The sequence below is a fragment of the Balaenoptera physalus genome (assembly GCF_965194825.1).
Source record: "Balaenoptera physalus genome assembly, chromosome: 5".
NCBI lineage: Eukaryota > Metazoa > Chordata > Mammalia > Artiodactyla > Balaenopteridae > Balaenoptera > Balaenoptera physalus.
Genome location: NC_138884.1, coordinates 37443428 through 37470251, shown reverse-complemented (window position 1 = coordinate 37470251; position 26824 = coordinate 37443428). Strand labels below are relative to the sequence as shown.

Below are 26824 nucleotides of genomic sequence, written 5' to 3'. Positions count from 1 at the left end.
CCTGGGGCCCACTAAATTGTTTAGGCAAACCATCTTCCGTACCTTGTCATGACTGTAATCTGCTAGCTTCCGCAGTCACTAGCTTACATTAATAGAATTATTTTTTTTCTCTTTTTGAAGCCAGTGAACTTCACCTCTGCTCCACTTTACCCAGATTCTCCTAAAACTACACCCTTGGCTTTTCTCTATTTCATCTTTCACATCTGTAACTCCAATATCTCCTTGGACCTCAGCCTCTCGCTCTTCCCACCCGCTATCCTGTTATAGCCACTCTACCTACACTTCAAGCTTATCAGGAACTTTGGACCCTTACTCTTCCATTGGCTCCTCTTTATCAGAATCTTCCCGGTTTTGCTTCCTCCCAATCTACACAAAGCCCATGACCACAACCTGATCTGTCCACCACCTGTCATGAGATATTTTGCTTCTGTCCTCCTGATTTTAACTAAGCCTGCAGCCTGGCCAGTGAGCCAATGGGCATGGCCCAGAAAGCATAGACATTAAAGTATCTGGACCAGGCTTATAAATTTGGAATAATGCCTACACTGACTTACTTCACTGCTCATTTATTCCTTAGCTCACTGTAATCTTTCCACTTTGAATCCCTCTGCACTATCTTAACCGTCTGAGAAATGCAAAGCATACTCTTTGAACCTTGTATTACTCTCTGCAACATCTGAGACTTTTGACCTTCAAAATCTTTCCCCCGTTACTCTGATGACTCCCTCTTCCCTAGTTCTTCTTTTTCCTCTTTCCTCTCTTGTTCCTCCTTTTCAAGCTTCTTTATAAATTCCTTCTCTCAACTCCTTAACTGCTGGTGTCCTCAGGTTCCTCCCCTTCTCGTCACACTGCAACCTTCCAGGGCAAACCCATCCACACCCATGATCTCCACTACCATCTATGTGATGGTGATTCTCACAAATACATCCTAACCTCAGCCCTTGTGGGTTCATGTCCAACGCCAGCTGCACCCCTCCACCCGGTTGTCTCACACACCCTTCCGAACTCACCATGTCCCAAGCTGAAGTTGGGTCCTTCTCTCTACCATTCATTTGCCAATGGTTTCCCATTTCACCTAGAAAAAAAAATCCATAATTATTACTATAGTCCTCCAGGGCTGAGGTCTAAATGATCCAACTTCTAGCTCCCTGCTCCATCTTACCACCTGGTCTTTTCTCATGATTCTCTCTGCTCAACCCAAGCTGGTTTCCTTGCTGTTCTTCCAATACGCCAAGGATGTATTTACCACACGGCGTTTGTCCTGGTTATTCCCTCTGCCCGAAATGCTATTGCCCCAGATCCGATAGCCACAAACCTCTTTCCATTACCTCACTCAGGTTTCTGCTGAAATATCAACTGCTCATGGAGGCATCTCTGACCAGCCTGCCAAAGTAGCAACCCCTTCACTCTGTATCCCACCGATTAGCACCACCTTATGTGAATGTGTTTGTCTGTTTACCCTCACTAGAATACAAGTTTCTTTATTTAGCTGAATGCTCAGCACCTAGAAAGGTACTTGAGACAGAGTAAGATCTCAATAAATAATTGATGAATGAATAAGTAATATATCTCCTCTCCCTCTCCTACCCTGTGTCCCAAAACTGTGCTTTCACCAGGATTCTAGGTAAAAGATACACAAGTTTCCCAATCATGGCCCAAGCCAGAAGCCTGGCCTTTGGCCTCAGATGAGAATCCCATCTGTCATGCCTCCCAGTGAATCTAATTCTCTCTTCCATGGAGTTTGATTTCTCCATCCTCACTGCATGGCCTTGGTTCAATGTCATGTATCCTTTTGCAAATTTGATGAAAGCTATGGGTCCTCTTCTCAGGAAAATGTGCACACAAACACCATATTTTTCACAAAAGAGTTTCTAGATTCTCCAAAGCCCAGTGAGGACACCCCTCCCCAGGCACCACCATGTCCAAGGATAAAAATCTCTGTCTCAAAGGCTTCTTACTTTTCACTTGCATAACTTTGATGTCTGCTATGATCTGAATGTTTGTGTCCTCCCCAGATGCATATGCTGAAATCCTAACCCTGCAATGTGATGGTGTTTGGAGGCAGGCCCTTAGGAAGTGACTAGGTCATGAGGGTGGCACCCTCATGAATGGGATTAGTGCCCTTATAAAAGAGACTCTGGAAAGCTAGCTTGTCCCTTCCTGCATGTGAGGTTACGGTCATCAGTGAGGAAATGGGTTCTTATCAGACACCAGATCTGCTGGCACCTTGATCCTTGGACATCCCAGCTTCTAGAACTGTGAGGAATAAATGTTTGTTATTTATAAACCAACCCGTTTATGGCATTCTGTTACAGCGGCCTGAATGGACTAAGACAATGTCTTTTGACAGGTCTCCCTGACACCGCTCCTATGCCTCTTTTGGTCCACTCCTGACAATAGCTACTCAAGTCATCTTTTAACAGTGCAGTTTGCCCATGGCCTCTCACGTGTCCCCTGTAATGCCTGTCAATGGTCCCCCATCACCTTAAGAATAAAATCCCAAGTCCCCTGTGTGGTTTCATGGTTCTGCTTATTCCTCCAGCTTTAGCCCTTTAGCGTTCCACATCCACACTCCGCTGTAGTCATTCTGAAAATTCGCTCTCACACCTCCTTGCCTTTGAACATTGAGGTCCTTTGCCCTTCTGGGCACCTCGCCTTCCATCTGCTTGGCCACCTGCCACTCATCTTCTCCCAAACAGCACAAGGCTTATCATGAAAGTACTCCCTGATCACCTGGGGCTTAGTGAGGGGCTCTTCTCCTATCAGACTCTATTTGATCCTTCTCTTGTCCATTTCCCATGCCAGATGGGGCATCACTGAAGACAGGAGCTGCCTTGTTCATCTCTGTGGCACATAGTAGGTGCTCAATAAAGGTGTGTTGAGTGACTGGATGGAGTGATCAGGTGAAAGGAGACAGAGGTGGCAGCAGGACTGTTGGATTCACATCAACGATGCAGGTGTAACCAACACAGCATCCAAAATAGGAAAATCCATATTTCCACAGAAGATAAACCAGACGGTTCTTTCATTTACAAAAAGGATTCACCACAGGGGGCCTCTAAATAGTGGGTACTTTAACCATTCTCTGTTAAGTGTTTGTTTACAGATCATTAATCATTTTACAAAAGAGGCCAAAAGCTAAAGTGCAGCCAATGGGAGCCTTTAGAACTGAATCATGGGGCTTCTGTAAGTTAACAGGAAGAAGGATTCGATGTTAAGATATTCAATTAACAGGTAATTTTTCAAGAATGAGCCAGAGAGAGAAAGAACAGGAGAGAGGGAGGGAGGGAGGGAGGGAGGGAGGGAGGGGAAGAAGAGGAGGGCCACAGGAACAGGAGCAACAGTCTGTATTTCAACAAGGACATCTCCACTCTTTTGCAGGGTGGGGTCGGGGGATATTAGGGGGCGATGGGGGGCAGATCCAAAATGATTAGAGACCTGCAAGTAGGCCGTCATGGTAGTCGGTAAAGACAGCTCTGAATTTATAGTGAAGACGAAGATGTTGAGAGATCTGGTCTTGGCCATCATTGTGCACACAACACGTTAAATGGATTTACTTTGGCACCACCCCTAAAGGTCATTCATCTCTTCATGAAATATCAATTGAGCACCTGGGACACACCAGACCATGTGCTAGGTCTGGGCAATCCCTTGCTCTGATGGATCTTGCATTTTAGAGGGAGGAGTACAGAATCAACCAACCAACAAACAAGATAATTCCCTACAGTGAGAGCAGGGAGCACAGCAGTAAGGGGATCATGTGCTGACAGGGAGGGGATGGACGGCAGGCGAGGCAAAGGAGGCCTCTCTGCGAGGGTCTCATCTGAGCTGAACCCCGTGGAGAAGGAAGCAGCCACGGAAAGACCTGGAGGAAGTCACTGCTGGAGGAGGGACCATCAGAGTCCAAGGCCCTCAGATTATTCTAAATGCACTGGGAGGCCATTGAAGGGATTTCATCAGGAGATGACAAGATAGATTCACTTATTAAAAAATCATCATTCTGGAGACTGTAGAGAATAGGGTCTAGAGGAAAAAGAAAGAAACTAGAACTCTCGTTAGGAAGCCACGGCACCCTCCAGGTGGGAGATGATAGTGGCTTGGACCAGGGTGGTACTGGCAGAGCAGAGAGGTGTGGATGGGTTCCAGACCTAGAACTGATATGGGCACAGGACTGTTATGAATGATAACAGGTGAGATTCAGGGCTCCTCTCCCACTCAGACATCCTATGACTGTTACCTGGTGCCATGGCTGTCAAGGTGAGCTCTCTGTTGAGGAGGTCTGCTTGGCCTCAAAGCTGGGCAGAGCTACACTTGGGCCCTGCTGTGATCGTCATCACACACCCATGAGTCTGGGGTGAGATTTCCAGAAGAAATCCATTCTGGGCATTCTAAAATTCCTGATCTTGCAGCTGTCTCTGCTGTGTCTTCCCTCTTGTTCTTGGCATGAGCACTTTCTCAGAGATTCTCTATTTCAAGTGTTAAAAGATAAACTGAGGAACATTAAAATTTTCAAGAGTTTATTGGAGCAAAAATTGATTCCATTCAGGTAGCACCAAACCTCCATTGACAGAAGCTGGGTGGGTTGGGGAAGACTTTTATAAAGAAGAGGAGGAAGCAAAGCAAGGAAGTGACTTAACTGGCTGTAGCATAAGTAGTTGCCTTATTTGGGAGAGCCTGGTTGGCTGTTTGTGATGGGTTGTCCTTAAGTTTTGATTTCTCAACCTTGAGGCACTTCAGGCTTAGGTGCCAGTTTGCCACCAAGGCATGAAAGCTACCTCAATCTAATGGCCTCCTTGTTTAATTAATTTACAGCAGGGAATGCAGCCTTTGTCCAGCCAAAAACCAACAAAACAGCTCTGGTGCCAACCGACCTAGGTCAGGCTGGCTGTTCACAATCACCATCTGTTTGGTAGCTGACAGGACCTCCCAGTTGTTAGAAGGAGGTGGGGCTACAGGTCTGCTCTGCAACAACCTCACAATCACAGCACACCTCAGACCAGGTTCTGTCTCCCCACAGGTGTTGATTAGCAAACAAGCACAGAAATGATCCTATGACCAGATCACTGAGCTCGATGGAGTCCCAGCTGCCTCTCATCGAGGCACTCAGAAGCACCTTACCTGAAAGGTCCCAGGCAATTTCTGGAGATATTTGTGTTTTTCACAACTGGGGAGGTGCTATTAACATCTAGTGGGTAGAGGCCAGGGAGGCTGCTAAAAGTCCTCCAGTGGATTCCGTCAATCCCGGGGACTATATGTACCTCTTCCTGAATAAGTATAGACACAACCTCTCTCCTCCTCGCCCTTCTACTGCCCTAGTTTGGACCTTCAGCATTTCAAAGCCTTCTTCCTACCAGCCTCTCAGCTCCTCTGTTCCCTCTGCCCCAGTCTCCCATCCTGCCGTCGGAACGGATCTTCCCAACCCAAGGCTGGTATCCTAGTTTTCCAAATTCCCCAGTGGCCCTCACTGCATAATAAGCTAACTCTCTGCTTCCTCCCCTGTCTCCTCTCCCTTGGCCATTTGGTTCCAACCTGTTACGGATGCTTTAATATGCCAAGCTCTCCCAAACCTCTGTGCCTTTGCACATGCTGTTCCTCCACCTGGAAGGCCCCCCCATCCCTCTTTCATACTCTCTTCCACCTTTCTAGGTGCACAGATCTTGAGCCCCAACTCAAATACTACCTCATGGTTTGGCTCCTCCAGGCCAACCCTGGGTCTCCTATTGACCTTGCTGTACTCTGTAAAACCTCCGTTAAAGCAGATGTCACGATTGTCTTTGTACCGTAACTATTTGTTTCCATGCCCAAACTCTAAACTCCTATAAGGCAGGGTTTGTGACTAGCTCATTGGGCCCGGCATGCTACATGCTACGTAGCAGGCTGCAGCTAAATATTTGTTCAGTGAACAATCACCTTCGATGCCTTGGTTGTCTTTTTTTTTTTTTTTATAGCTGATTTTAAATTCTTCAAATTTTCAGGGGATAAAGTGATTACAAATGAGATGCTGTGGTTTTCAAATCTCAGTGGACTTAAGAATCATTTTGAGGACTTGTTTCAAATGCAGGTTCCCAGGCCCCAAATACCCAGGTAGTTTTTAGAAATTAATTTTTAAAAACAGAAATAATTCACATATTGTAAAATTCACCCTTTTAAGCTGTAAAATTCAGTGTGGGTTTTTTTGTTTGCTTTGTTTTGTTTAATTTTTTTTTAGTACTTTCACAAAATTGTACAATCATCACCACTATCTAATTCCAGGATATTTTTATCTCCCCCAAAAGAAATCTATATTCATTAGCAGTCACTCTCCATGTGCCCAGCCCTTGTCAATCACTAAACTACTTTCTGGTCTCTATGACTTTGCCTATTCCGAATATTTCCTATTAATAGAATCGTACAATATGTAGTCTTTTGTGACTGGCTTCTTTCACTTAGCATAATGTTTTCAAGGTTCATCCATATTAAAGCATGTGTCAGTACTTCGTTCCTTTTTATGGCTGAATAATATTTCATTGTGTGAACTTATGCCACATTTCATTTATCCACTCGTCTGTTGATGGTCATTTGGATTGTTTCTACTTTTTGGCTATTATGAATAATGCTGATATGAACATTTGTGTACAGGTTTTTGTATGGAAGTATGTCTCCAATTCTTATAGGTATATACCTAAGAAAGTGGAATTTCTAGATCATGAGGAACTGCCAGATTTGTTTTCCTCAGTGGGTGAATCACTTTACATTTCCACCAGCAACGTTTGAGGGTTCCAATTTCTCCATATCCTCAACAACACTTGTTATTGTCCTTCTTTTTTTATGATAGCTATCCTAGTGGGTGTGAAGTGATAGCTTTTTGCGGTTTTGATTTCCATTTCCCTAATGATTAGGGATGTCAAACATCTTTTCATGTGTTTATTGACCATTTGTAGATCTTCTTTGGAGAAAAGTCTATTCCAGTGTTTTGCCTATTTTTTTAATTGGGCTATTTGGGTTTTTTTTTTTTTTAATTTAAAGATCTAATTGGCTTTACTTAATGGTTCATGAATTGGGCAGTATTCCATCTTAGCAGACAGAAGTGCCTAAGAGCTGTACAAATGGAAGATTTTGTAGGCAGAAGGAGGTGGGGCAAGGAAATTATTCCAGCAAAGAATGAATTGTTTCAGGCAAGGTCACCTTCCCTTGGGGGATGGCAGGGGTCTATCAGGCAGATTATGTCACTAGTTCTGACTAGGTACTGTTTGGATATATTTGTTGTTGTTGTTGAGTTGTAGTAGTTCTTGATATAGTCTGGATATAAATTCCTTATCTGATATATGATTTGCAAATATCTTCTTCCATTCTGTGAGTTATCTGTTCATTCTCTTGATAGTCTTTTGATGCACAAGAATTTTTAATTTTGATGAAATTGAATGTATCTGTTTTTAAAAACTTCTTGATCATTTGTGTCATATCGAAGAAACTACTGCCTAATCTAAGGTCATGAAAATTTATGCCTCTTTTCTTCTATGAGTTTTATAGTTTTAGCTCTTACATTTAGGTCACTGATCCATTTTGAATTAAGTTTTGTGTATGACATGAGGTAAGGGTCCAACCTAATTCTTATGCATGTGGATATCCAGTTTTCCCAGAACCATTTGCTGAAAGGTCTATTTTTTCCCTGCATCAAATGGTCTTGATGCCCTTGAAGAAAATCAATTGCCCATAAATATAAAGGTTTATTTCTGAACTCTCAATTATATCCCATTGATCTACATGTCTATCCTAATGCCAATGCAACACACTCAGATGGGCGAAGAGCTACATTTGGAAAAAATTTGGTCCAAATTTCAGTTGCTATAAATAAGAGTTAATCCAGAACAATGGTTCCCAAACAGACTGAACATGAGAATCCTTACAAGCGTTTCAAAAAGAAAAAATCCTGATCTCTAGGTCTCCCTTTCCCCCGTCCCCTTGGCCTCTCCAAAGGTTTTAATCCAGCAGATGGATTAAGGGACACAAGGGACCTAAAATGTTAGGAAAAGAGAAGATATGAGATGGAAGTTTGACCCTAAAACATGTTAAATAATGATCTTATGTGTATTTGGCTGTCAGAAGGCATTTAACTGATGAAAAAAAATCTGAAGCTGATTCTATGGAAAACAACTAAAGTTGAGGGACCAGTGTTGCTCTAGGATGTCTAAACTGGGAGGGGATAATCCACATTTCAGTGTTAGTGAAGATGTGGGACTGAGCCCAAGGCCAGGCACTGTGCCCTCCTTGGTGTCTGTCTCTCCCACTAAACTCTGGGTCTTCTCAAGCAGAAACAGGATCTATTCCTCTTTGGATCCCCAATGCCCATCACTGTGCCTGCAAATTGCAGGTATTCAATAAAATGTCAAATTAAACTAAACACTTTCTATATTTAGTCAAATGCATAGATAAGGTCAAATAGCAGGCTTTACCTAAAAATGCTGGGTATGTGTTGCTTTGAAAACAGAACTAGGAGGGAATTAAGCAGTGGGATTTAAAAGATTATTTTTTTTAAAAAACATGCAATTATTTTTGTACCATGTTTATCATCTCAGTCCCTATCCACCTGCCTACTGACTGTATTCCTCAGGGTCCCAGCAGGAAACAGATGGCTCGCCAGAGTCGAATGGAGAAACTATTTCCAGAGGAGTGGGCAGAATGAAGAGGACACCAAGGAATGAAGTCCTGGGATTAGCAGCAGTGGGATGTCCTAGCCATCCCTGTGCCCAAAGGGACCAGAGGACAGAGCAGGGTGGCCAGAACCTAGCAAGAGCTACAGCCTAGAGGGGCCTGCACAGCAGGGCCTGTAGCCACAGGATGCAATGGGCAGAAAAGGGCAGAACGTTCCTCCAAAGGCCAACTAGAACCAGCAGCACACCCACCCAAAGGAACAGGAAGACATGGACAGATTCCACAGCAAGCCATGGAGAAAAAGAACCTTAGGGAGCTATGATGCAGCAAATCAGTGAAACTTCTTAGTCTGTAGCTTGTCTGACTTTTTTAGAAGGTTGAGCTTTCATTAGTTCATTCATCAAATACTTGAACCTTTTTATGTTGTAAGACACTGGTTTTGGCTCTGGGGATACAAGGATACAGTGGGGAGTGGGGGACACAGGCAGGGAATAACAGTACGGTACAATAGCGCAATGGTGGGTGTATTAGTTTCCTAGGGCTGCATAGCAGAGTACCACAAACTGGGTGCCTTAGACAACAGAAATTTGTAGTCTCAAAGTTCTGGAGGCTAGTTCTGGTGTGAGATCCAGGGGTTGGAAGGGTTGATTCCTTCTGAGGCTATGAGAGAGAATCTGCTCTAGGCCTTTCCCTTAGCTTCTGGTGGTTTGCTGGCCATCTGTGTCTTTCCTTGGCTTGTAGAAGGATCATCGCAGTCCCTGCCTTCATGTTCATATAGCATCCTCCCTGTGTGTGTGTGTGTGTGTGTGTGTGTGTGTGTGTGTGTGTGTGTCCAGATTTCCCCTTTTTATAAGACATTAGTTATGTTGGATTAGTATGACTTTACCTTAACTAATTACATCTGTAATGATCTAAATAAGATCCCATTCTGAGGTACTGGGGGATAGGACTTCAACTGTCAATTTGGGGGACAGAATTCAACCCATGGCACTAGGGACAGGCTCAGGGTATCATGGGAACACATACAAGGTGGTCGTGGAGGATGAGTGAAGACAGGGCAACGTATCTGGTCTTAAAGGATGAGTAAGCGTCAGCCAAGTGAAGAGATGAGTGGGCAGTGAAGGAGGAAGATGGGACAGGAGGGGAAAGCAAGAGACAGCCCTGGAGACTTGGAGCCGCAGGAGAGCAAAAGCCCAAGGTGCAGGGAAGGGTCAGCAGCTCTGGCCACAGAGGGCCTTGTACAACCTGCAGAGAGTCCAGACGAGAGAAACGATGTGAAGGTTTAAAGCAGGGACTTGACAAGTCTAATTTTGCCTTTCAAAGGGCTCACTCCAGCAGCTAGGTGGGTGCTGGTAAGGGCTGTTAGCAAACATCCAAGAAGCTGTTGTACTGGGTCGGGAGAGAAGTGGTGGGAGGGATAGAGGGGAGGGAAGGGTGAGTCTGAGAGACACTTGGGAGGACTTGGTGGCGATGGCAGCACAGGCGTGTGGAGAGGGGGAAGGAGTGGAGTAATAGCATCCCTACCCCTGCAGGGCGGCCACGGTGCCTTCAGCAAGGTGGGCAAGAAGTGGCTTAACAGGAAAAATGTCCCCGATTGCTGTTCTGGAAATGCTGGATTAGTGGTGCCTACGGGAGAAGCTAGGGGTAAAGATCTGGGTTAGAGAGAGGGACTTGGGAGTTATCTGCATAACCCCCGAGAGAGGATGCACTTCGCCAGGGAGTGTGTGTGGAGAGCAAGACAGGTGAGTCAGAGCGGAATCCCGGAGAACAGCCACATGCCTGGGACAGGCAGCGGGAGAGGAGCCCCTTTCAGAGGGAGGGTGGAGAATGGATGTAAGGGATCAGGAAGCTTCAGAGAAGGATAATCCGTATCCTCAAATGCCTCAGAAAACTCTAGTAAGGAAAGGAATGCAACTAGTCCATTCAATTTGTTATCTATCGAGGAAGTCGTTGGTCACCTCGGTGACATCGGTTTTGGTAGCGGGGTGGGGACAGAAGCAGAGTACAAAGAGCCGGGAATGAATGGATGTGTAGACAGCAAGTCGTTTGGAGGAGAAGGGGAGAGGGAAGCTGAGAAGTAACTAGAGGAAGACATGGGCCACGAGACTCGAGTACTGAGAATGAACATGTTTGAAATATTTCAAGAATTGCCAACACGTGACACAGAGAGAGGAAGTGAGCCAATGCTGTTGGGAAAATGGCGCCCGTAGACTTGCTGGATGGAGGGTTGCCACAGACTTTCAGTTTGTAAAGACGCAATTATCTGCAAAGTGAAGCGCAATAAAATGAGGTCTGTCTGCCTGTGCATTTAGAGGCTTCCAGGGAGATGGAAGAGATTTGATAAAAATGAAACAGAGGGGGTAACTATCAAAGTCTGTCAGTAGTCATCAAGAGAGAGAGTAAAGGCACAGAAAGAGGGCCCCGCCTCTGAGAATGAAGATGAGGATGAGTGTGCATGTGGAGGTGTTTGTAGAAGGGGGGTGGGAAATTGAAGGAGAATGAGCCTGATGACCTTGAAGTTGGAATCAAGTTTATCTGCTGAGTATAAGAGACTAAAGATTGAGCAGGAGCCTTGGTGAGAGAGTTAGGAGCTCGGAGTGGTCCCCTGGGGCACAGAGGAGGGAGCTCTCCAAGGACAGCTGCACTGTCAAAGGTGACATGGGCTGCACTGAGGACCCAGCGGAGCTTGGGGGCTATGAACTTGGGGTGGCCCAGCCTATCTAGGAATGTCCATTTCCCCAGGGGTGCTCAGTCTCAGAGCTAGAACAAAGGCAAAGGCTGTGAGGGCTTCTTTGCACCCAGGTTAGGATTTTGCTTGGTGAGAGCTGAGGGACGCTGAGGGATCTGGCCCAGGAAGGAGGATGAAGGAAAAGGGGGCAGGAGGAACCTGATGAATGGGGAGAAGATGTAGGCGTCAGCAGAATAAGGACGTAAAAGAGCCGGAAGTCTACACAGATGGAATCAAGGAAGGGATGCACTTAGCCTGTTTATGATTTTACTGAGTGGGATACAAGTGAACAGTGACCTTTGCACTGAGTCCATGTTCCTCTTGCAAATTGCTTACACAAAAGCACTGGCGCTGGCTTAAAGGGGAAACATATATAAGATGCGTCTCAGCTAACTCAGTGCTCTTTACAGTGGGTCTCACAACAATGTCACTAATTATTATTGGGGGGGTGTGATTGTTGAGAAAATAGAGAAATCTATTTTCTAAAATCTATCATTTTTCTTGTCTTAATCAGAGTCTGGCGAAGTGTTTCAGCCCTTTTCCAAGACAGTATCTTGGAAGAGCTCACTGTGTCTTTCTGTGAGTAATGGAGTCCCGGGTACAGAGAGGGTCTGAGGATGGAGGCCAGGAAGCAGAGGCCTCTCACGGGCCTTCCGGCTGCATCTCCCAAGCTCGGCCAGTTGCTGATTCATGGCAGGGAGGCAGGGAACGTCTCAGCCATACAGATGCAGCCATGCCACACTGGCTGCACGGAGCCCCGAGTTCTGACGTGCTGAGAGAGCTCCGGACTCTTGTCAAATCACCAAACAGGAAGTTGGCCATGCTGCAAACAGGCCTGCAAGCTGTTGACAGCCGGATGTCGGGCAGTGGAGCCAGGCACCGCCACTTGACGGGCAAGGTCCCCAAGACTCGGGGGCAATCTGTATTCCAACTCACGCCCCTGGCCACGCTGCGAGCCCTCCAGCCCGACGCCAAGCACTTCCCCGGGCTCTGGACCCACAGATGCTGTGGCGGCAGCTCACACAGGCCCCTTTGTTCAGAGACTCGGCACGCATCAGCCAAGGCAGCTTGCTCTGGCCATTTGCTCAGGGCCTGGGAAAGAAAGGTCTCACGGTCAAGCTGCCTGACCGGCCAGCTTTGGGGGTAGAGGGGGCTGCTCGCTGAAAGCTAGTTGGCTGTACCACGTCCACAAGCGGAGCTTGAAGGACTCGGCCAGAATTATGGCAACACCTCACTCGGGTGCCAGCCGGGCCTGCTTGCGGCTGGCCGGGGGCCCTCGGCAGCCCCTGCTTGTTAACCCGGTTGAGAAAGTGACTCCGACAGAGAAGGCTCAGTCAACACTGGCGCTGTGGGCCATCTCTTCAAATGACAAAGGGCCTCTTGCTTTGTGTGTGAAGAAGAGCAGGAGAGATTCAACACGGAGCACAGGACCTGTCGAGGAAGTACGATTTTCTTCTTCTGGGGCTGCTCCATCTGCCCTGAAGTGGTCTTCTATCAGCTGAAGGACACTCAGCCATCCAGTTCATGGCCATTGTCTCTCCACCTCAAACCACACCACCCAAAAGACACAGCCAGTGGAGAAGACGGGTTCTCAGACCCTTCTTCCCTGATCCTGGAGACATCTAGACCAGCATCTGCCGTCTCCCTTGATCATCAAGAGCATCGACCAATGTGCTCCATTCTGAGGGGAGACCTACTTTCTGTCCACAATAGAAAACCATTTCTCTTGAAAAAAATATATTTTTGATCCTAAAGGAATAATCATTCCTTATTTGTCAGCTCCAGAAACAATTTGGTGCAGAAAGCTTTTGAGTAATTCCCAAAGTTTGGCCAACATCTTGTTTGGTGATTTGCAAATTTCCCAGCAAGGTGGAGGGTTCCAGGGAAGCCAAGGGTGACGCAAGCGCGGTGGAGAGAGAGAGCTGGTGGTGCCAGGCTTGCCGGGTGCGTGGGCTGTGGTCCTGCCCCTCCAGGACCCGGGCCGTTGCTCCCTCCACACTGGGTTTTCCCCGTGGAAAAGAAGTTATGTTCCCCCTGCTTGAGACCAGGGTGCGATTCATTTTATGTCATTCCAGCACCCAGCACAACACACAGCAGGGGCTTCGCAGCTATTTAATGGACGGACGGATGTTTAGCTGGTTTCTGGGGACTGGGAAGAAACGTTTCTTTGTATTTGGCTCTGTCTGCTTTGTTTGAGGGTGAGACCAGGGTGTGCGTCTCTTGCAAGGCTCCCAGATCTGGAAATCTGCGTATTCTTCTTATACCACTGCTCTGGCAGCTCAGCAGGGCCCCCCAGGGAGAGGCCACCGCGGCTGAATTAAGCCTAGACAAAGAGTTCCCGCCCCATCCCCTCCCTGAAGCTGGCCCCAGGCCAGGAGAGCTAGGAGCTGGGGTATGAGCCAAGGGAATTAGGAGGGCACCCCCCAGTTAATTCAGTGCCTTTAGTTGCTCTCCTTGACTTCTAAGAAAATATAAACCTCTCCAGGGATCCAGCCCACGCCTTCCTCACTCACCTTTTCCTTCAGACCTTCCTCCTCCTTGCTCCCCGCTATATATTCATTCATTCAGCATGTAGTGGGTGTCTGGCATTGCTGGTTACTAGGGGCGTAAGATGACTGGGGCCCATGTCTGAGTTCACCGACCATTGGAAGAGGGAGAGATGCAAATACTCATCGCTGTTCTTGAAGCTGCTGACACTCGTGATCATGTACATGGGGCTACATAGGTGGGGACAGCTCACGGTAAAGAAACGTCAGACCTTACTTTTGTATTTGAGATATTTGGTTTAGCGGTATCATCATATGCTCTGTAATTTACATTTGCAACTTAACAATGTGTTTTCTGAAACATTATCTCCTTTAATCCTCACAGTAATCCTGAGATCAGGGATTTGATCTCTGATTTACAAATGAAGACACTGAGGTACCAACTAAGTGGCTGTTCAAAGAGGCTTTGAAGTCAGGGTGTCAGGGTAGCCCTGGCGCTGCCTACTCCCTGGGCTGCCTTCCCGCAGCCCAGGCCTGGGGTTCATCCTGGTAAAGCGGGTGGGAAGAGAATTCTAAAGCCTGAGCGGAGCCCTCCACCCCACTTTCTTTCTTCGGCCTCAGCTGCTTGTCTCTTTCTTTTTCAGTTTCCAAACTATAAAAAAGAAATAAAAATAGCATGAGAATGTTCTGTTTCTTCCTTAATGAACCCACCTGCTGGCTATTGCCAGAAATTTCTTTAAAGAAGCACAAATCCCTTCATTCTGCAGGTAGAAATAAAAAGCTTAAGATGCAAATGCCTGGAAGCCTTAACACAGAGATATAAATAAGTTCCACTCAAGACCAAATGATAATAGAATATTCTATCCTGCTTGTTCTGAGCTAGAAAGCAGAAATAAAAATCACCAGTCTTATACAGACTTTACAGTTCTAAGGCAGTTTTACTAAAATCTCCTCAATTTTATGCATATATATAATATTATATATATGTGTATATATATATATAATAAATACATATAATATATATATAAAAGTTTTTGAGCATCTACTAGGTGTCAGGCACTGTGTTGGGTGCTAAGGACAGTGGGAAGTAAAACAGATATAGTGCCTTCTCCCATGGAGCTGAGTACAAAATTAGAAAAGTAAATAACACTAAGCTTGAGGAGAGCTATGAAAGGGAATAGTGTGAGGAAGGGCTTCTGGGGTGAGGGAACAACATATTCAAAGGCTCCAAGGCAAGTGTGGAGCATGTGAAAAGCTGAAAGGGCACGGGAGTGGTGGGAGGGATGGGCGGGTTAGTAGGGGGCAAGGAACAGACTGAGAAAGGAAGGCCCGGGAAACTTTGGTTAAGGACCTTGAGGCTGGAACATGAACTTACAGGTGCTTAAAGGGAACTTAAAGGGCAATGGGGAGACATTTGAGGGCTTTACAGCAGGACGGATAATAATATGATTTGTATTTATATTTATTTTGATAATAATATGATTTATATTTTGTTAATTTTGCTGCAGGGTCAGGAATGGGTATGAATATAGCGAGAAGGATGCCATTGTGATCATCCAGGTGAGGGGAGACGGGGGCTGGACTAGGATGGAAAAGTGAGGATGTGAGGGTGGATAATTCCAGAGATTTTAAAACCTTATAAAATAAAATTGATGTGATTTGGTGATGAGACATGGGGGTAAAGCAGAGGGGAGTCAGGGAGGACCCAAGCTCCTGGCGCTCAGTTGAGATGGGGTGGGTGACAGCGCCGTGGGCTGAGAGAAGGACCACCAGGAAAGGGAAGGTGATGGGCTCAGTTTGGGGGACGCTGAGGTTTAGGTCTGCAACAGCGTGGAGGTGCATAGAGGCCATGTGACATTTTTGCCTTTTAGTGGCTGAAATTGCCTTCCCTGGCCCATGTGGCTGAACCAAGTCAAACGCCCAGCCCGTTCAGTCTGGTCCCACCTGCATCCACAAAACACAACACCTAGAGACAGTGAAACAGAAACAGCATCCGTCATACATTCAGTGTTCTTCCTCTGCGTGGTTTTCATCTCCTGGCAGAAGAGCAGAGGGAGAAGCCAGTTTCTGCAATTTGTACTTCGAGATGTTCATCTTTACCAGATACTAGCCCCAGAGCTGAGCGCTGCCCCTCAGCTGCTTCCTGGGGAATTCCAGAGAGCTGGGAGCAGGACGCGGGAAGGACCACCTGCCTCCTCAGTCTACCTCTGTGAGCTCTGCCCCTCAACCCATCTTTCAAAAGGAAATAAAAGTAAACTTCCCTGAGAGGAGAAATGCAGATAAAAAACCCATGTCCAGACTCCTTATGCACTCTGCAGTTCATTTCTTTCTAAATCTTTTCTTTGATTATATTGTCTTAAGAGAGTGAGAGAGGGAAGAGGGAAAGAGAGAGAACAGAAATCTTCACAGAGGCTGAACTGTGCCTGCTCTGACTTCTTCTTTCTGAGCAAGTTTTTCGTCAGTGAACAGAAAAGAGCCTTTTCTAAGCTCCTCCCAGCCTGGAAAAGCCACACTGTTCTCCCTGATTCCCACCCCACCAAGGTTTCTGTGCTCCAGGCCTGCCGGTTTCTAAAAAGCTTGGAACTTTGTACACAGGAGAACAGCCGATTTCCCCTCAGCATAAAAGAGGGTCTGCAGTGGGCTTTTAGGAGCAAGGGAGGGACCTCGCCTCAGAGCTCTCATCCTCCTCACGTCCCTTCTTTAATGAACAACAAATACAGAGGCCACAATTTGAGGTGTCTCGAATCCCTCTGAGGAGAAGTAAACGAACGCCTTAGCTCAAGCAAAATAAAACGTGTGTCTTGGTCCGCGTCTCTAGAAAAGCAGAGATTGGGGTATAAAAGTGAGAGGTGCAATTTGCATTTCTCTAATGATTAATGATGTTGAGCATTCTTTCATGTGTTTGTTGGCAATCTGTATATCTTCTTTGGAGAAATGTCTATTTAGGTCTTCTGCCCATTTTTGGATTGGGTTGTTTGTTTTTTTGATATTGAGCTGCATGAGCTGCTTGTAAATTTTGGAGATTAATCCTTTGTCAGTTGCTTCATTTACAAATATTTTCTCCCATTCAGAGGGAGGGAGATGCAAGAGGGAAGAGGTATGGGAACATATGTATATGTATAAATGAGTCACTTTGTTATAAAGCAGAAACTAACACACCCTTGTAAAGCAATTATACTCCAATAAAGATGTTAAAAAAAAAAAAAAGTGAGAGGTGCAAGCGGGTTGGTGAAGGTCAAAGGGAGGTGGGGTAGGTCAAGGTGAGAAGAGAGTCCCCAGGATGTGCTTCCACTCTGGCCAGGGCTGGCCGGGTGCAGACAGGGTCCTCCTGACCCGGGGCCTCTCTGGAGAGACTGCAAGGACAAACACACCTCGGGCCTCAGAAGGGTGCATAAGAGGGAGAGAGTGGAGGGATTTGTCCACAGGGCTCCCTCCCATCCCTCACCTCCCATCTGTCAAGTTCCACCCCAGAGGGAGTCACCCCTGCACCCCATCCCCAGACGTCCAGGTTATATCACTCACACCCTTGTCTCAGAAACCAAATCCCACACCTTGTACAGTGGTGTTTCCTTCAACTCCAAAGTGGAATAGGTGGGGCAGAGAGAGAGAGAGAGAAGGAGGAGAAGAAAGGGGGAAGGAGGGGGGAGGTAGGGAAGAGGGGAGAGAAGGAGGGGAGGTAGCCCCTTCAGCTAAGGACATCAGAGAAGGAACACAGTTTGCCTGCTAGTACAATAGGTTCAACGTACACCACGTTTTCTTTCCCTGGGTCAGGTTTCAGCAGAAGAGGAAGGAAAATCTCCAAGAGGGGTGGGGGTGGGGGAATAACCAAGGTCTAAAGGGCATCCTGAGGGTTCCCAGAAGGAAAGTGTAACCGATCAGGACCCTATGGGGCTTTCCTGGGACAGACCCCTTTCCTATACTCTCTGCTGTACCTCCTCTCTGAAGTACCCAGATAATACTTCCTGAGTTGTTTTACAGATGCGAAAACCCCCATGTAGGCCCCAGGCCCACTGGAGCCTAAGGATTGAATGTTAACCCCTGCAACACTGCCCTGACACCTCATCATCAACCACAGAGAATTGTACACGAGCTGATCACAGACCTTGTGAGCCCCCTCCTTCACCTGGCCTTTAAAAATGCTTTCCTGAAATCCATATGGGAGTTCCGGCATTTTGAGCACTAGCTGCTGCCCTGGACTCCTTGCTGGGCACCCTGCAATAAATGCTGCACTTTCCTTCACCACAACCTGGTGTTAGTGGGTTGGCTTAACTGCGTGCAGACAAGAGGACCCAAGTTTCATTCGGTACCCAAAGGACTGAAGGGGTCAGGCTGGTTACGCCTGTGTATTTTGTGCATCAGGAACCTGGAGCAGAGAGCAGTGAGGGAGGCTGAGGAGGGAACCAGGGGGCCAGAATCTCCGTCGTGGGGAATGAAGTACCCAGAGAGGCACAGAGGCGCTTGCTCACAGAAAACAGTGCCTATAAGACCAGTCACAGAGATTGGTCATGAGAAATGCTGGTCTACACCCCAACCTACCTGCCAAAAAGGGCCCAAGGAGATCTAGACGTGACACCTGATGCTGCACTGTCTGTCCAGCTAGTCCTAAGGATAGACCACTGTGCATCCTTCATGAGCAGAATGGAAGATGTCAAAATGGGCCCCCCTATTTCCTGGGGCAAGGGCAGGACCAGGCCCCTCCTTGGCAGAGAGGAAACCAGGGTCCCCTTCAAAGATGTTCCCTGGTCCATTCCATTTGCCCAGACAGAGGAAAAACAACACACACATCAATTTCTCTTCCAGGCCTCATCCCTGCATAGGACTTGCTGACAAAGCATTGATTTAGGGGACAGAGTTTTGGGGGTCCCTCTGTTGGCCGTATGTTGGTCTCTTGGGAGTAAGTTCATTGGCTTTTCCCCGGCAGAGTCCCGTGAAAGCTGCCGAGGGCATTTGAGAACTCCTGGACCATGTGCCGGACAGACCCCCATGAAGTCAGTTCCAAGGGAGCCACAGCAGCTAGCAAGATCACAGCGTATCTATAGAAAATGTCCCGTGGCTTGGGCATCTCAAGACTAAACCTGGGTTGTGATAAATGCACATTATTCACAGTGCGCTCCACAGAGTGCAAAGTGCCTTCATCTCGCTATCTCTTGTTTTAATAGCAAGACTGAAGTTGATGATGAGCAATCTAGTTGAAAGAGGTTGTTAAGAGGAGTTCCCAAGGTCACACAGCTGATAGACTTGAGCTCAGATCTTTTATTCCTCAATTTGGCTCCAATTCTGGCTTGGCAACCTAAAGAGGAGCTGGAGGGATGAGACTTTTACATTTAATTCGATTATTCTAATTTAGAGATGTGGTTCACAATTCTTGCATCTACGTTACCAAGTAAGAGCTTTTCAGGCCTTGGTCTTTGGACAGCACCTACCCCGCACTATCGCGGGCACCAGCCATGAAATCCTCTGTATCATGCATTTTCATTCCTGGGTTATCACCCCTCCCACCTGGACTAGTTCGAGAAGGGAATCTATAAGCATTTCCCAGGCTGCTTCCCTCTCTCTCTCTCTCTCCACATCCCCAACTCCGACACAACAGGGAGTGCTGATAGCCGAGACTCCCTGGGAATTTTAATAGCATCAATCAGCCTCACAGCTGGGGACAGAGATAAGCCTTTGGCAGTTCCTCCCCAAAAGCCCTTTCCCTGTTTTTGTGGGTGTAGCTCTCACTACTTCAGTTTGGGAGCTCTTCACACAAAGACAAACAGGAACAATTACAATTATCTGGGGTCTACCTGGGACACAGGGAAACCCTGTTTGAGGATCTGGGTCATTTCTACACTTAAGACTGTAGTGGGCCCTGGAACAGTGAATAGGGCCTGCTTCCCAACCTCCCTCTTCCCTAGAAACATCAGAGGTGTGCCATCTTCCCAAAGACACTTTGTTTTGTCCCTTCTTGTCCCTTCTTTATGCAATAGGCCTTCCTGGACTTTCTTCCTTCACCTCCCAAATTTTACATGGCTTGAGGGAGAAGACACTGGCTTATTCATGATTTTATAGTTTTTAATGGGCTAAGTGGCCCCATGATGTAGTGTAAAGAGATGATCAGAGGACCCATACCGAAATACTAATTTTTGCCCCTGCTGGTGTGCATCCTGGGGCCCATTACTTAATTCGTTTCTGCCTCAGTTTCTCCATCTATAACATGGGAACAATTCCTGCCAGGAAGGGTCATTGTAAGGACTCAGTGAGATGCATGGGAAGCCACTGACCCCCTGAAAGACTCAGTGAAGCTTAGACCCTCCCTGACACAGGGTCTTCCTGAGCAGAGCCTTGGTGCTTTTGTACTGAACTGGAAACCAAAGGAAAACCTCACCCTTCCCTTTGGAAATCACTTTGTCCTTCTGCTTCTTTATTTCTCCTCCTACAAACACATTGTCATATACGCGGAAGATGGTACACTTATTCTTTCACCGTTGTCCATCTCATTTCACTTCAACTCAGGTATACAAAGTTCACCTCATTTCTACCCCAAGTCACCAAGGCAACCCTGCTTTTGCTATCTTTCCCCATCTTCCCAAGCCCCCCACCCCTATACACACCTGCACATACAATCAGGGGAGAAAGAAGTCAAGGGATTCTCCATTTATTTATTCATGTGTTTGAATCCACCTTACCCTCAATAGGATTTCAAGTAATTCAAAATATACCACTACAGTGAGATATAAATTTATATTAAATTAAAGGTAAGCAGGTGAGGACACTGGGAGATGAGTTGTTGGTGGGGTAACAGGAAGCCAGCAGTGGAATCAGCACACAAAATCGTGTCAATTATGTGAGCAGATCTGAGAAGAACTGGACAGTTGATAAAAATTACCAACATGCACTCCCTGCCCCAACTGGCACTTTGGTGAAAGGATTAGAAGAGAAAGCCACTGAAAATGACAATCTTGGCAACATCCTTATATGTTTCTTCCACGGGCAGAAAAACTCTGGGGCCACTGAAGTCTCCACATGGACTCAGGAGGAGGTGGAACCACGGATGCTTTCTGGATCATCACCCGTCGAAGGTGGGTCAAGTGTTTGGCATCCAGGGAGTAAATACTCCTGGTTTAAATTAACAAATCAAAATTGCTTGGAAAACGCAATTTTGAAACAGGAGGGAAGGGGGCAGGGCACAACCTTTAAAAGAATGACATAGCCTGAGGACACGACATAAACTGGTTAGAACCAACTAGGTCCAAGATGGCAGACAAGTGACTTCCACTAGACCTTGAGCACGCTAAATGACACACCCACAGGTGCCATGACAGTTCCAAGACTGACCACAAAAGGTCAGAAAGTGGGCGGTGGCCCAATTCCTGGAAATCCCCACCCTTTCCCCAAAATAGCTGGAATACTCCTCCCACTCATTAGCCTATGAAATTACCCACCCCTCTAAAAACTGACAACCCCATACCCTGGTGCTGCTCTCACCTTCTGAGATGGCCCACACCCTGTCTGTGAAGTGTGTTTCTCTCTAAATAAATCCACTTCTTACCCATCACTTTGTCTCTCACTGAATTCTTTCTGCCATGAGACATCAAGAACCTGAGCTTCATTAAGTCCTGAGACCAGGTGTGTGATCTCAGTTAAAAGACCGTGGGTCCAAATCCCCATCTGAGTTGCATGGTTTCAATTTTACCACAAATTGAAGCAAGCTCTGACTTTTTGACATGGAACCACTATAGACATCATAGTAGCCCAACAAATTAAAAAACAAACAATTATCAGGTTGTTTCATAGGAATTCAAAAACTACTATGATCAAAGACAGACACCCCTACTCTCTCCCTCCCTCTCTCTCTCTCTCTCTCTCTCTCTCTCTCTCGTCCACTCTGTAGGCTTACCTGGAGACCATGGACTCAAAGAGCTGGAGGGAAACTCTGAGAGCATCCTTTATAGTGAGGAAAATGTTTCTTGACTCTTAGGGTCCAAGGCTAGGTCTGAAAATGAAACTGACAGACCAGATTAACAGGAGAAAAACATACACATTTTATTGAATTTGTACATGTACATGAGAGCCTTCACAAGAAAATGAACTCCCGAAAAAGTGACCAGAGCAGGAAGCTTTTATACCTTTTAGACCAAGAAACAGTACGTTTGTGAACAATTGACAAGACAAAGGGGTTTGGGCTGGGGGTGGTCCAGCTAAGGCTAGGAAGTCCTTATCTTACTTAACTAGGAAGATAAGGGTTAGTTTATCAAGGTCTGTCTGCAGATTCCTCTGGTGACTTCCCTGGACTGATAAGAGTCTGTCTCCAAGAGGAGAATTTATTTCCTGCCTTTAAGCAGAAAAGGGGATGCTTTTTCTGCATTTACTGCTTTTCTGAATTGCCTGCAGCTCAAAATAATTTTTATGTCAAAGAGACATGTTTTGGGGTGACATATTCTGCTTTCCTTCTCATACAGATGAAGATCCCAAGGTTACCGGCTCAAGCCATCAGTGGCTGGTGGCGGCATGGAGGTTGGCAAAGCTCCTGATGCCCATTCCAATATGTGTGTCTCTCCCACTGAAACAGGAGGGAAGGGGGCAGGGCACAACCTCTGAAAGAATGACATAGCCCTTGAGGATATGACATAAACTGGATAGAACCAACTAGGTCCAAGATGGCGGAAGATTTGACTTCCAGTAGACCTTGAGACTCATTATATGCTTATTATAATACATTAACATATGCTAAATGACACACCCATGGGTGCCATGACAGTTCTGAGGCCGACCATAAAAGGCCCAAAAGTGGGCCAACTCCTGGAAATCTCCACTCCTTCTCCAAAATAGTTGGAATAATCCTCCCACTTGTTAGCCTTTGAAATTACCCAACCCATAAAAACTAACCACCCCATATTTCGAGGCCTATTGCCTTCTGAGATGGCCCACACTCTGCCTGTGGAGTGTGCTTCTCTCAGGGCCATTCTTGCCTTTCGAGACAGACCACATTCTGTCTATGGAATGTGTACTGCTCTAAATAAATCCACTTCTTACCTATCACTTTGTCCCTCACTGAATTCTTTCTACCATGAGACCTCAAGAACCTGAGCTTCATTACGTCCTGACACCAGGTGTGTGATCTCAATTAAAAGACACTGGGTTCAAGTCCCAGTCTGGGTTTTGGCCAGGTTTGAGTCCCAGCCGGGGGGTTCGAGTCCCATCTGAGTTGTGTGGTTTCACCACATCTCTCCACTGTATTTCTCTCCCCAGGCCTTTGGCTCTGGCCATTCCACTCTCAATCCACATTCTCATCTCTCCATCTTCCCTCGCTTTCCCAACTCTGCAGCAAAGCCGCTGCTGGTCTTCTGACTGCTCACTTGTGGGCACGCCTCCTCAGAAGCCGCAGCACCGGGCGTTTGATTCTCCCTTGTTTCTTAGGTGATATTTGGGTTATTTGCAATACAGGTGTTTACACTACACACCCAGCATCCACGTTGCTTCCTTTCTGTGAAACTATTGATTCCTCCTCTTGGCAGCTGAAGGGAGGCTTTGATGTGGGGATGTGTTGTGGTTTCTGAGGAAGGGAGTTGTTTGGAGGAGGATTTACAGCTGTTTGAAGAATTCCTCCGCCCTGGCAATTGTTCTGGAGGCAGGAGCCACTGGTGCATTTTCCGGACTGGGGGCGGCTTTCCTGAACCCTGTTTCTCTCTGAGAAGGAGAGAAAGGAAACTGAAGTGCTTCCAAATAAAGATCTGAGTAATGAGATTTGATCTGAAGGGATTTGGTAGTAAACTCCAAGAATTTCCAGACGCAATCCAGAGTACCGGCAGATTTTGTTCCTTCCAGGCAGGCAAAGGGGCAGTTCTGCGGGGGGCAGGGGCGGAGGGGAGGTGTTTATTGATCCCTTCTCCACCCCATTTCCCCTTTAAATTTTTCTGCCCCAAGAGACTTCCTCGGTTCTGTTGCAGCAACTCTCAGCAAGTGAATAGTGCTTTCTGGGGACCTCACCTTTGTTCAGTAGGTCCGCAGTGATACAGTAGAGATTTTAATGCACAGTGCTGAGTTTTAATAGACTATTAAACTACAGCATTACACATTAGCTAGCTATGGCACAATTGCAGAAATATCGAAGGTGTGCTCTCGGGAAAGCACTATTTACTTTAATGGGGAGATGCTGCAATAGACTGAAAATCTCTGCAAAGGGAACCGAGGGAGGAGGGTGGGGAGGACCCAGGAACTGCGACCTGGACCAAAGCAACCCCTTTTCTCCTTCCCAGTCCCTGAGCCTGGGACAGCAAGTCCTGGCCAGCTGGCAACCATCCCCAGCCCTGGATGGCTTGTGGCTCCTTGTTCCAGAAGATTTGGGCCAAGCTGTGAGTGTCATGGTCACCTGGCACTCCAGGCCCATTTTGTTTGGGGTCATTTGTCTGTGGTCTGTGTCTGTGGTCGTTTGTCTTAGTTTATCAGGGGGCTGGAACTTTCCTTTTTATGGTTTGCTCTGTTCTCTCTGGCCTGAACGACGGGAGCACAAGGCAGATGATGTTCTACTTTGGAAAAGTCATTTTGCTCTAGGACTTTCTCCTCCCAAGTGCCTCTACCCCAGCACACACTCAAAAGTATGCGCACAAGCACAAGAGCTTTTTGTAAGGAACTCAGACTCCCAGAGTCTGGTCCCCTCTCATCATTTCAGAGGAGGCTGGGCCTGGTCTCCCCACAGGAGAAAGCCAGCAGCTTTCAGATCAGCTGTGATGTGAGAGCTGAACTCAGTAGATAAAGGACCCTATCCAGCCATTATGCAAAGTATATAAAACTCTGAGCAGGTTGTTGCCCACTGTCTCAAACTCTGCAGCAGAAATAAACCTCGAGAACAGAGCCATCCAAGCCTTACCCAGATGAGAGCCGTGAACAGCATTTTCCAAAAAAAAATCTATCTTATCGCCTATGCCTTTTCCTACTGTGCCTTTCTGCTGTACTGCAACATTGAAAAACCAAACTGCAAATTCTAAAAAGAGGCCGGTGCCTTCCCAGGATATGTTCTCCCAAACACACTCTTTATGCAAACCCAGGCCCACAGGAAGCCTGAAGGAAGAAGTGGAAAGACAAGGGAAATAGCCCCCAAATCAGTAGTACAACAAGGCTTCCCCATCTGCCTAACTAGTTTGCTCATTCAGCCTTGGAAATCATCACTTTCCCACTCACTTGGTGACATTTCATTCTAGGTGAGCAGATGAGAATGTTAATTTTGTTCACGCTCTCTTCCATGTATGATTACAGGGTAGGGTGAATGGCTCTCTTTTTCTTTTTTTAAAGTGGAATGCTTGTAACGAGGGGAGACAAGCCTGCACCCAAGGGCAGTATTTGCTTCCTACAGCCCCTGCTTCATCCCTCTGGGGCTTGAAAGCACAAAAACAAGAAGGGAGTTTCACAAGCTGCTTCTTTAAACCTTTCAAAAAATATATTATAAAAATGACACGCATATGGTTAAACATTTTTTCCCCCCCAACAGCTCAGGAAGGTATAAAATACAAAGGGATTATCTTCTTCATCTACCTTACCCCTTATCTAACTCCTCCAGGGAACCACCATGAATGGCTTCAGTTTTTTGGTTTTTTAAAATAATTATTATGATTTTAAATGATATATCTTCTTTGTTTCAACTCAAGAAGCTACCTAACGACTGCCTGTGGTGGAAAGAGACAGAAATGTACCTCTCCACCTTGGTTGTCCCTCTACCTCTTACATTGGCTCAACGTCTCTCAGTAACACCTCAAAGTGAATTGCAGTCTTAGCAACAGTTAAGGGTGGGCTGGAAACACTTAGGCTAGGTGCTGGGAGGGGTGAACAGGAAAGGCTAGAGAGGAAGGAGGGAATTCCAAGAGGAAAGAGTTGTAGTGAATTTCTTTTTCTGCATGGCTTTGTCGGGTCATGTAGCTGTTTTTCCCGCCATTAGTTAAAGGGTTATGATAGCCAAGATACGGAAACAACCTAAATGTCCACTGACAGAGGAATGGATAAAGAAGATATGGTACATATATACAATAGAATATTACTCAGCTATAAAAAAAGAATGAAATAATGCCATTTGTAGCAACATGGATGGACCTAGAGATTGTCATAATGAGTAAAGTAAGTCAGACAGAGAAAGAGGAATATTGTATGATGTCCCTTATATGCAGAATCCAAAAAGAAATGATACAAATGAACTTATTTACAAAACCGAAACAGACTCACAGACTTAGAGAATGAACTTATGGTTACTGGGGGAAAGAGTGGGGGGGAAAGGATATTTAGGCAGTTTGGAACTGACATGTACACACGGCTATATTTAAGATGGATAACCAACAAGAACCTACTGTATAGCACAGGGAACTCTGCTCAATGTTATGTGGAAGCCTGGATGGGAGGGAAGTTTGGGGGAGAATGGATACGTGTATATGTATGGTTGAGTCCCTCTGCTGTTCACCTGAAACTATTACAACATTGTTAATCGGCTATACTCCAATATAGAATAAAAAGTTAAAAAAAAAAAAAAGGGTTGCGAACATGGGAGAAGGAAAGCCTTGATGGGCAAGGTGAGGGCTTGCTTTAAGAACCTCAACTATCTCACATATGTCTTCATTCATTCAAAAACCATATATATTCATGCCAGCAGTAAATAGTTCATTGCATCTATGGTAGATTACATTAATGGCCCAATTCTTCACCCCTCCCTTCATCCATGCCCTTTGCTATGTAACTCTGCAGTCCCTTCCTGTTCTGTGGGCAGAGTGAAATTCCCATCCCTGGGCTTACGCCTTGCATCTTTCTCCATTGACCAATGGGACATCGGCAGACGAGGCGCAAGCGTGCTGTCTTGCTTCCTCTTGTGCTTCTGCCATCACCATGAGAAGGACTGGTCCTTAGTCCCCAGAGGTGCACGAGAAACCGTGGAGCAGAGTTGCCCCAGATGAGTGCAGAGGCACAAGCCAGCCCAGTGGAGATGAGCCAGGCCCAGCCCAGATCAGCTAGACCCCGCAGA

General features: G+C 46.4%; 1 long non-coding RNA gene across 1 annotated transcript; it reads left to right on the top strand.

Moving 5' to 3' along the window:
• Positions 1-26341, top strand: LOC309661631. The gene is made up of 2 exons (XR_014264119.1): positions 1-20906; positions 22287-26341. It is a non-coding gene; the product is annotated as an uncharacterized lncRNA (long non-coding RNA).
• Positions 26342-26824: the final 483 nt, after the last annotated feature.